Source organism: Macrobrachium rosenbergii, chromosome 46 (assembly GCF_040412425.1).
Source record: "Macrobrachium rosenbergii isolate ZJJX-2024 chromosome 46, ASM4041242v1, whole genome shotgun sequence".
In the NCBI taxonomy this organism is placed as follows: Eukaryota; Metazoa; Arthropoda; class Malacostraca; order Decapoda; family Palaemonidae; genus Macrobrachium; species Macrobrachium rosenbergii.
Window position 1 is genome coordinate 54366119 of NC_089786.1, and position 9996 is coordinate 54376114.

General features: G+C 34.3%; 1 long non-coding RNA gene across 2 annotated transcripts; it reads left to right on the forward strand.

Moving 5' to 3' along the window:
- The first annotated feature begins 880 nt into the window (after positions 1-880).
- On the forward strand, positions 881-6990 carry LOC136830366 (uncharacterized). Of its 2 annotated transcripts, XR_010850643.1 has the most exons (3): positions 881-1121; positions 2718-2837; positions 4076-6990. It is a non-coding gene; the product is annotated as an uncharacterized lncRNA (long non-coding RNA). The 2 variants fall into 2 exon arrangements; XR_010850642.1 differs by lacking the exon at positions 881-1121 and having other exon boundaries at positions 1131-2837.
- The last annotated feature ends 3006 nt before the right edge of the window (positions 6991-9996 follow it).

A 9996-nucleotide genomic window follows, 5' to 3' on the forward strand; every position in this document is an offset into this window, starting at 1 on the left:
TAGTCATACCTAACAGGAATACTTAACTTTTTATGCTTTTAATTATTAATATAAAACTATTAAAAGACTTAAATAAATCTATATTGAAGTTTTACCTGCTTAATTGTATAGGTTTTAATTTGCAAATTACACACTGCATTCATTCATAAATTTCTATATTCCTCAAACAATTGCCATTTATTTTGAAACCACCTTATATTAATACATCTGCTACATTTAAAAGTCATTATTTTGTATAATTTCAATGCCTAATTACTGATTCAAGATTGAGAAGTAAATTATCCTTTTATAAATCAACTAATTATTAAATTGTTCTCGAATGCTGTGGTTATCAAACAATAGCTGCCAAATTCATCTTCATTTCTTTATAAAAAAAAAAAGCCTTGTCTTATTCAATAACTTAGTGAACCTAAAACACTAAATAAACATGGGGAATGCAACGTACAACTATGATAGGTCATGGCTCAATATGAGAGCGAGCTAGGTCTTTTTTTTTATTTGTGATTTGTTGTAATTAACTTATAGTTGTATTGTCCCCATTTAGGCATTAACTGATAGAATATTTCACCTAAATTATCCAACTAATTAGCAAATTAGCGAATAATTATACTTCAATTTCGTAAATCGGTAAATTAATTCAAATTCTGAATTCCAAAATCCCAGAGCGATGTTTATTGTGTTCGATTGGTGTCAATAGGTTGTCTTTGATTGCATATTTCGTCACGCAACCCTATATAACAGAAGGGTTAATTAATATTTTACGTTAAATTAAGTTACTTTATTAATATTTCTTTAACTTATTTTGTTTATTATCACATCCATCAGAATTGACTTAGATAATCTTAAGCCAAGTAGTTCGAACACTCGAACTTAGCGGGAGTCTTGTTTACAAAGTGTGTTGACTGAACAATGTTGTATATATTAATAATTAAAAATGGGAAATCTACGCACGTCAATGAAGGCTGGAACGCCGAATTGTATAGAGTATTTCAAGACGTTGCAAATTTAGCTAATAATTATCTTTAATTAGGTGTTATTTAAGTTTAAATGAGTGAAATCCTGAGGAGTAGGGTGGCGTACTGTAACCCTCATCACGTGGCCTGACCCAGTTATACCCAAATGTAGTGTCAAATGTCTCTTTTTTTTTTTATAGTTTTAGTAATCGTATGAGGCAATTTTTCCCCCAAATAGAAAAATCAATATAAGCAAAACTTATTTTTGGGATTGCATGATTAAGGCTATCTTTTTTTAGCCACTAACATTAGACAGGTTCCTGTTATTAACAGCTGTCATTTTCAAGCATCAAGTTTAATATTAATCTTTTTGCTACGAGTTTTATTTTGGCTATGACTAAAATATGGAATAGTTTTCCAAAATCAGTTGTGGGATCTTCTGATTTCCTAATATCTAAGCGAGGATCAAATTCATTCCCGCACCCTAATGCTGACGTCTCCTGAATTTCATTTGTGCCGTTTTATTTCCTGTTCTTTCGTATATATTCATTTATCACCTTTTCCTGTAACTTGTATCCCTCCACAGGTTGGTCTCCCTTCTGTCCGTAAGGGTTTTTGGCTTAATATTTAGATAAAGAAAGCCCATCTGAGCTAACCTAGCCTAACCGGCATACCTTTTTATTTTTAACATTATCCGAGGCCTAACTTATTGTTGTGGTACAGTGGCAAATCTATTTTTCATTCCTGTAGGAATAAATAACAGATTTTTAAAGTAATTTGTATCTTTCTTAAGTATATAAACTAGATTCTATTATTGTAATCCCACTCCAACCATCCCAAATAGCCTAGCTCATTTTTGTAGGTGAGTTGGCGGGGGGAATCCCCCCCTCCTCCACCTTACCTGTGAAGGCTACTTCTAATTAACCCTCTTTGAACGAAGTTTCAGTAACCGTCTCTAGCTGGCACTGAGGAATATTCCTTCGTGGGGTAATAGTTCGTCTCCCCTTCCTTACCTGTATAAATGAAATTGTTTGCATAGTATTTGTGGCAAGGGAGTTGAATACGTGTTTTCAGTTTTGTGATCAGTATTGGCTAAGCATAATCATATTTAATATTTCAGGTATGCCATTGTATGTGGGCTTCATTTCTTGAGTTGATCCTTTGACCTACAAAGGTTGATCCTGTGACCTACATATGTTGATTCTGTGGCTTTAAATGGTACACTGGAGCACATTGGACTAATCTAAGTCAGTTTTGTTGGTACTGGATGGGGTTTACTAAGCATGATTGGAGTCTTATTCCGTAAACGTAAAATCTGGTCTAGGGTCATTTATTTCCAAGTAAACTTCAATTACTAGAGGATTCTAATAGCACAGGTTCCTGAGCTTAGCTTACTTGTAATTTTTTAAAACAATGGAATTGACATCACAGAGATAAAGTATTGATTGTGGAGAGGACCTGCTTAGAGACGTAATGCAGATGACAGTCTCCCAGAGGATGTCATACAATTGGAGTTAGAAGGAATTAGGAAGGGAAAATAAGTTTTATGTATAGCAGTTTTATCCCCAACTTCCCTCACTCTGCTAACTTAATTTCATTTTTCTTTTTGAGTATTAAACCCTCTGGGTGTCATTAAACAATTTAACCAGGCTACTGAGTTGGGGTTCTTAGTGAGGTTTAAGTTTCCTCTTAAGTCACTGTGCAAGACATTAAAGATTCTATCGAATACCGAGGTTCAAGTGCTTAATGTATTGCTACTTTCAGGATTTGTTGTTTATGTCTGTTCATAATCAGGAGACCAATGAAACTTGCAAGGTCACCATCAATCCCGTGATTGGCCGCAGTGAATTCCATTTATAGCTGGACTTTGGAAAAAGCCTTGAGGTATGTGTTACGAGTTTCCAAAGTTTATTTCAGTAAAATTGTTTATCAGGAGTATACCCATACTCACAAAATTTACGGTAATATTAGAGATTGTTGAGACAGCAGTTCCCACCCTAGGAATGTTACGCACAGACACTTGAATGTTTTCGAGATATCCTACAGCCAACGTTAGTTCCACATAGTTCCTAACCTAAACTATTCTCTGTTTACACTTAACATTCAGTTTTTAACAGGTACATCTAAAAATGTATCACATCTGAAGTGATACTATAGGAAAAAAATAATTACAATGTGGTAACTGGTAATTACATAAGTCAGCTAAGTCGAGGTTCATTAAGTTGAGGTGTTACTTTTGCTGGGCCCAGTGCATGAGACAAGCTGGTCTTGAACAGAGTATTGCAAGTTAGAAAGTTGTTAGTTTGTTACCTGAAGCCTGTCAAATGCAAGATTACTATTAAGGAGAAATATTTTATATTTTATAGGTGATTAGCCGGATTTAACCAGACTACTGACCACATTTTGCAACCATTATGGCTGGTCTGAAAAGTTTATGACAGGGACCAGACCAGAAGGGGCTGAGTAACACTATAAAGAACCTTAAGTATCCAGTAAAGCGGGGGGGTGGGGACTATGATGCCTCTCAACTCAGACGTCAGGGCAGTCCAGTACTGCGTTACGGGTCGGCTGCGAAGGGGCTGGCATAATTAGTGAGTCTCCAGATATGAAAGGCAATAGGTTTGTGACCCCATAGGAACAAATACTAAATTTGGAAAGTAATTTGTATTTTTCACAGATGTACAAACCGTAGCCTTGCATATTCGAGGAAACCTCCCTCTCTTTGTGTCCTTCTTCTGTCAGTGGTTCCTTACAACCGAAAGTCAGTGTGAAGGCCCTAGCCTACTCCTAACCCCCCAATCTCTGTGGGTATCTCATTCGTTAGTTTGTATGCAGGCCAGTCCAGTGCATGTTCAACAGAAATTAAGTGAACATAATTTTATTCTAGTTTCCCTGTTAAAAATGCCATTGATGTATTTTAGATGCTACACAAAAACACTATTTCAATAGTTTTTAGTTACAACTTAACAATAATTTTGCTGAGGCATTCAGTACTGATAATTTTCACCAGTATTATTGTGCTATTACTACATTCACTATTATTGTGAATGCAGTGATAGCAATTGTAGATATGAATTTCTTAATTATATGACTACTGTACTGATAAGCTTGATATTTTACAGATAGACACACCTCCAGGTGATCTGCTAATGTTACTAACAGTGCCATCTGGAACACCCAGCTACACAAGTACACTTCAGTGATGGATTCCTCGATGATTTCCATGAAAATACACCCTGGATACATCCTTAGTTTATGTCTATTTCTCAAAGATATTTTACATCACTGCGCCTGGTGTTAACCCGATATGTATCCACCCATTGCGGAAGCTCCTTGGGATGGTATGTTTAGTGCTAGCCCCTTAGGGATCAAAGTATTATATACACCCACTTCTATACTTTGTGGTCGACAAATTATATTAATAGTAGAAATGGGTGTAATGTAATACTTTGATACCCTAGTGGCTAGCACTAAACACAGCGTCCTAAGGAGTTTATACCATAGGTGGATACATACCGGGTTAATACCAATTCTCCTTTAGACACTCATAGGTCAGGGGCCAATAAGCATTTTTGTAAATGTGAGTTCAAAATTACAGGTAAATTAAGTATAAGGAGATGGGCAGATAAGTGGTCATAGAGTAAAGAAAGTCATGCATCTGAGGCATTAAGTAGCATCGTCAACAAGCCACCTTCACTGTGCAGACATGTCACACTGCGCTCAGTAATTCGAGTAAATTACTAAACCTAACCCCATGTTTATTTGTACTAGATATATTTTGTTAACTTATATATTTGTCATTGTTTCAGCAAATGTGAGCGCCACTTTGTCATGAGGTCAGTTTGCATAGGCTTAGAGCCAATCTGGAAGATGAAACAAATTGTTCTGCATTTGTTGCACAGAGGTGCTTTTTAAACGGCGATGCATGTGTTTTTATTAGACAGTTGCCTTGAAAAATGTGATGTGATAGTTATATTTAATCTAGAGTATCAGAAGTATAAAATTGCTTCATGTTTTCTGTTATATGTGAATATTTTAATTGTGTTTGAAAAAGCCTACAAGGGTAGAGTTCTGTACAACAGACATTTTTCTATACTGCCATTAAAGAGGTAACATTTTTGTTTTAGTTGATTGTACGTTCCATGTTCTTAATGTTTCAATTTAAATCATTCTCATTGTGGTTGGAAGCTGTACACCACTAATAGTTTTTAAGTTTCCTTAGTGACTTATGTGATAGGTCCTTGTAAAAATATTGTGGCATATGTTAGATGTATACTGCTGTATATTAAAAGGATACATTTAAAAGAGCATGTAGAAGAATAAAAGACTATTAATTAAACAGAATTGCAATAGTAAAGCCTTGATTACTGGTCGAAGTAAAACAGTCTTTTGAAGGCAAATCAGTTGGTCCATTTTCTTTCAGTCTTTTGTGCTTCCGCATTTTTGGTATCTGTTAAACTAGTAATGAATTAAGTTTGTCTCTTTTGTACATAACCTGTAATTAACCTAACCTGACCTTCGCCCCCTGGCTGCAACCCCTGTCATTCCTTTTACTGTACCTCCGTTCATATTATCTTCCATCTTGCTTTCCAACCTCTCCTAACAATTGTTTCATAGTGCAACTGCTTTGAGGTTTTCCCCCGTTACACCTTTCAAGCCTTCTTACTGTCAGTTTCCGTTTCAACACTGAATGACCTCATAGGTCCCAACACTTGGCCTTTTGGTCAAAATTCTATATTCCATTCCATTCCAGTAAAGCAGCCAAGTTATTCTATATGAATACTTTAGGAGAAGTGTCTTGAAACATGCCATTTGTAATTGAAGTTTTTCTAGAGGAATAATTAAATACAAGGGAAGTTATGTATGTAAGAAATGCGATTCTTGGTGGTACAGCAACTTTGCTAATCTTGTGGAACCTTCAAACCCTGGCTTTCATTTATTTGGTACTTTCAAAAACGCTCTTGGGGTATTTTTCGAGTTGATCAATCAATTTTTGAAGGGGGGTGTACTTGTGTAATCCATTTGCAATGAGGCATTTCAACGGAATGCGTCTTCATTTTGTTGGCACAGATTTCAAAATGACGCATTGTTCATCCACTTTTCTTGTGGGATCTTTTGCCTGGTTTTTTATTTCAGCCACGTGACACTAATGCCAAGCCTCTATACAGTTGGAAATATATGTAGTATGAAGCCTGATGGTTGCGTCGAACCTGAAAATATAGTAAAACTTTCACAGATGTGCCTGAGTTAAGCGCAAGAGTAAGGCAGAACGATGACTGCAAAAAGTGTGTTTTACATTTGGTTAAAGTTATAGCAGGATTACATATATGCTGTGGTTTTTTTTTAAGTAGGCTTGGAGAGGAAAGCTTCAATTTCATTGGTACTATATCCTGCTCGCCTCATTGGTGATGATTTTCAAAAGAATGGGAACATTTTCCCTAAATACTGTTACAATACTTTGGTCGTACAGCCATAAGCAATTAGATGTGTTGAACTTTGTAAGAGTACAAACTTGTTGACTTGCTTCTAAATATTTGTGTTAATGTAAGAATTTTATTAACAATGCCAGCGGCTGTACCTTCTGCAGAGATTCTATAGCAAATTGGAACCGATGGTTATTTAGGGCCTACATTCTCTCAGGAATGTTGTGTGAAATATCAGAATAATAATTATTACTTTTTTTTTTTTTTTTCTTTAAATTAACAGAATCCATAAAACCTCGTTCTTTCAAATTAAATTTAAGCTGACATAAATATTGTTTACATTTTACTAATAATTAAGACTTGGATGCAATATAATAGGCTGCCTCTCTTTGACTGCTTTTTTTATCTTTTTGTTGAATAAAAAATTTAAAAATTGTTTCTTCCTGATTGTCTCTGCTGTGATGAAAACAGGATGACCAACGAAAACGCTGTACACCCGTGTAAAAGTACTCTTTGGGGCACTGTCTTTAGTACTGATTAAAACATCATTACCACAGTTTTTCTGACATGACCTCCAGATGTATGCCATATAATTTGTTCATTGATTTATTTTTCTTCGTTTATCATTATCCTCTTGTTTTTTTACATGAACTTACGTACTTTGCTAGATATTGGCCTTATAGGCTTGTTCCAAGCGATTCACATTTTGAATAATTGTCTTAATACAATTAAATCTCTTATAATCATTAATAGACCCCAAAGGGTGAAACAAATGGCAGCCTCCTAGCCTTAGCCACAGATATGATACATCCTATCTTAGCCTAACCTTGCAAAGCACCAATTGAGTCTAAAGACTGTATCCTACCCTTAGTTGTGATAGGATAAACCTAACCTTAGACTGATTGTTAAAGCAATAAGATAAATAATACAAACAATTTGGTGTATTTCATGTTCCCAGATTAATGAATGTGAAAATTTTAAGTCCCAACCTGGCTGTGGTAAGGAGCTTCTGTACTGAGACTACCAGGCTGACCAGACCAGTAGGTATTGATATGTGTACACACATCAGGATGTACACCTTTGTTGGTTGTCTGCACAGTAATTGGTCTTGGGTATATTCTGAGTAATACAGTGTACGTAAGGGATGGCACCCTTTGGCAATGAAAAGGTTAATTTTATAGGTGGTTTATGGTGTACCGTAAACCCTGAACGAAGTGATGTATGATTGTACTTCTAACCTTGGTGTAACCTTACAAGTTCAGTAACCTCCATAAACCCATTCAAATCAATAAAACTTGTAGGATAAATAAAGCAGCAAACGCTAAGTACTGGAGTGTCTAATTCTTTACGGTATTGGAACGGAAAGTGAAGAAACTACACCAAAGGGGTAACGTGCGGTAATACTATTAACCTATGGTGTTCTCGTGACAATTTAAAAACTGCCAGGAAACAGGGTCAAAGTTCGGCTTGACCTCCTTACAATTTCTTTGCTCTCTCACCTTTTGGTGAATAGAAAATTAAGTATGCCATCAGTAGCCAGGTCAACGGAGGTAGTGGGCCAAAATCAAAAAGCGTTTCCAGAGCTGTAATGTAAGTTCGTGTGCAATCCCACAGAGTAAAGGAAGCCGTTATCTTTTATAAAACACTTTGGATAGGAAATATCCAAAGACATCTTGGGTTATCTCGATGTTGGTCTCAAAGAAAATTATTTAAAGGTTGTATAGTTCAGGAATGTATTTAATTTTAAAATGATTATGTTACTGTGTAACTCACTAAGATTTTGTAAGAGTTGATTTCAAAGTAAGTTGGGTCTTATATATTGCTACAAATTAAGTATTTGGTGTGTAATGATTTATATTTGTAAATTTTCACTAGCTCGCTCTAAACATTCATTCAATTTACATAATTTTTCATTTTATAGTAATTACAATCCCTATGATTATACACTAACGGATCCAGAACGTGGCCCCCCCCATGAAAAATCATGATAAAAACAAACAAAAAATTTGGGGGTCGATTATGCCCCACAACGGTGCGAAAAACTCCTATTGTGATCCAACAGCAAGTCATAAGTCGGGGGAACCCGAGCAGATTGTCGTGCAAATACAAGAGTTGCCATTTGCTATTTTTAAAATACTTTTTATAGACTGAATTTACATAGAAATTGAGTTCCTTTCTGTTGAAATACTATTATGTATATTAAAAAGCATTCTTACAAAATCCTGTCATGTAAATCGTTAGAATCACTTATTTATCGAACGTAAATAACGACAAATTTCAGTTAAAGTTGCCAGTTTCTGCCTTTCGGACTAAAGCAGACGACATATTAGCAGTATCGCCATACAGCGTGAGTAGCAACCTCAAAAATTTTTATTTTTATCGATAAATTAGACAATTAAAGAGTAATATAACAATAAAAAACAAATTTAAATATATTTAAAGTTAATTTCTATAAATATTGATTTTTATTGTTTAAGTTTTGTTGCAAAAACAAATAGATTTTGTTTTGAAATGAACCAAAGTCTTCCAGGCCAGTGACGTAATTTTTCATTCATAAATTCGATTCGTGGCGAATACGAAAGTAAAAAATAAAAATATAAAGTTAAGCAGTTTTTTTATTCGTTAATAATAGTGAAGACTGCTTTTATTATAAGATTTTACAGGCTTTTACCCTTGAATTAAGTTTTATCATGATATTTGAACAGTTGATTCAACTGTTAAAAAGCAACTGTTAAAATAAAACTCCTTTACTTTATTAATATGGCATTGAATACTGACTGTAACTAACTGTAATAATAATAATCATCATTATTATAATCTTTTATTTCAGATTAATTCCCTTTTTAAATATATACGTAAATAAAGCAACTGAAATCTTCTTTTGCTAAACAGCGCTTCATAAACCTGAGGGTTCCTCTACCCGAGGGAAATTTGGGCGGGAAGGTTCTCGCCCCTGATTGGCTGTCAATTACGTCATCAACTCCACTTCTGATTGGCTATAGTTTGTATTTACTATAGTTGTATCTACAGACGAATGTTTTCAGTGTGGCCACAAGTAAATAATAACAACATGCAAATAATTTCTTTTATATGCTTTTGTAAAATAGTATTATAGGTAAAATGTTATCATATAAATTTAATTTATTATATAAACTTTTTTTATATAAATATTGTTTTTTATTCTTTGGGTTTTGTTGCAAAAACAAATAGATTTTGTTTTGAAATTTTTAAGCACGTCTCTGTTTCCATGGAAACCATTACCGTAATCTTTCGAAGCTAATAACGTAATCTTTCATTCAGAAATTCGATTCTCGGCGAATACGAAAGTAAAAAATAAAAATATAAAGTTAAGCAGTTTTTTATTCTTTAATAATAGTGAAGACTGGTTTTATTATAATATTTGAAAGGTTTTTCCCCTTAAATTAACTCTAATCATGATTTTTTAACAGTTGATTTAACTGTTATAAGGCAATTGTTGAAATTCCCTTACTTTATAATTAATTAATTATTCCTTATTAATATGGCTTTAAATACTGACTGTCGCCAACTGTAATAATAATAATCATCATTATTATAATCTTTTAGTTCAAGTTAATTCCCTTTTTAAATATATACATAAA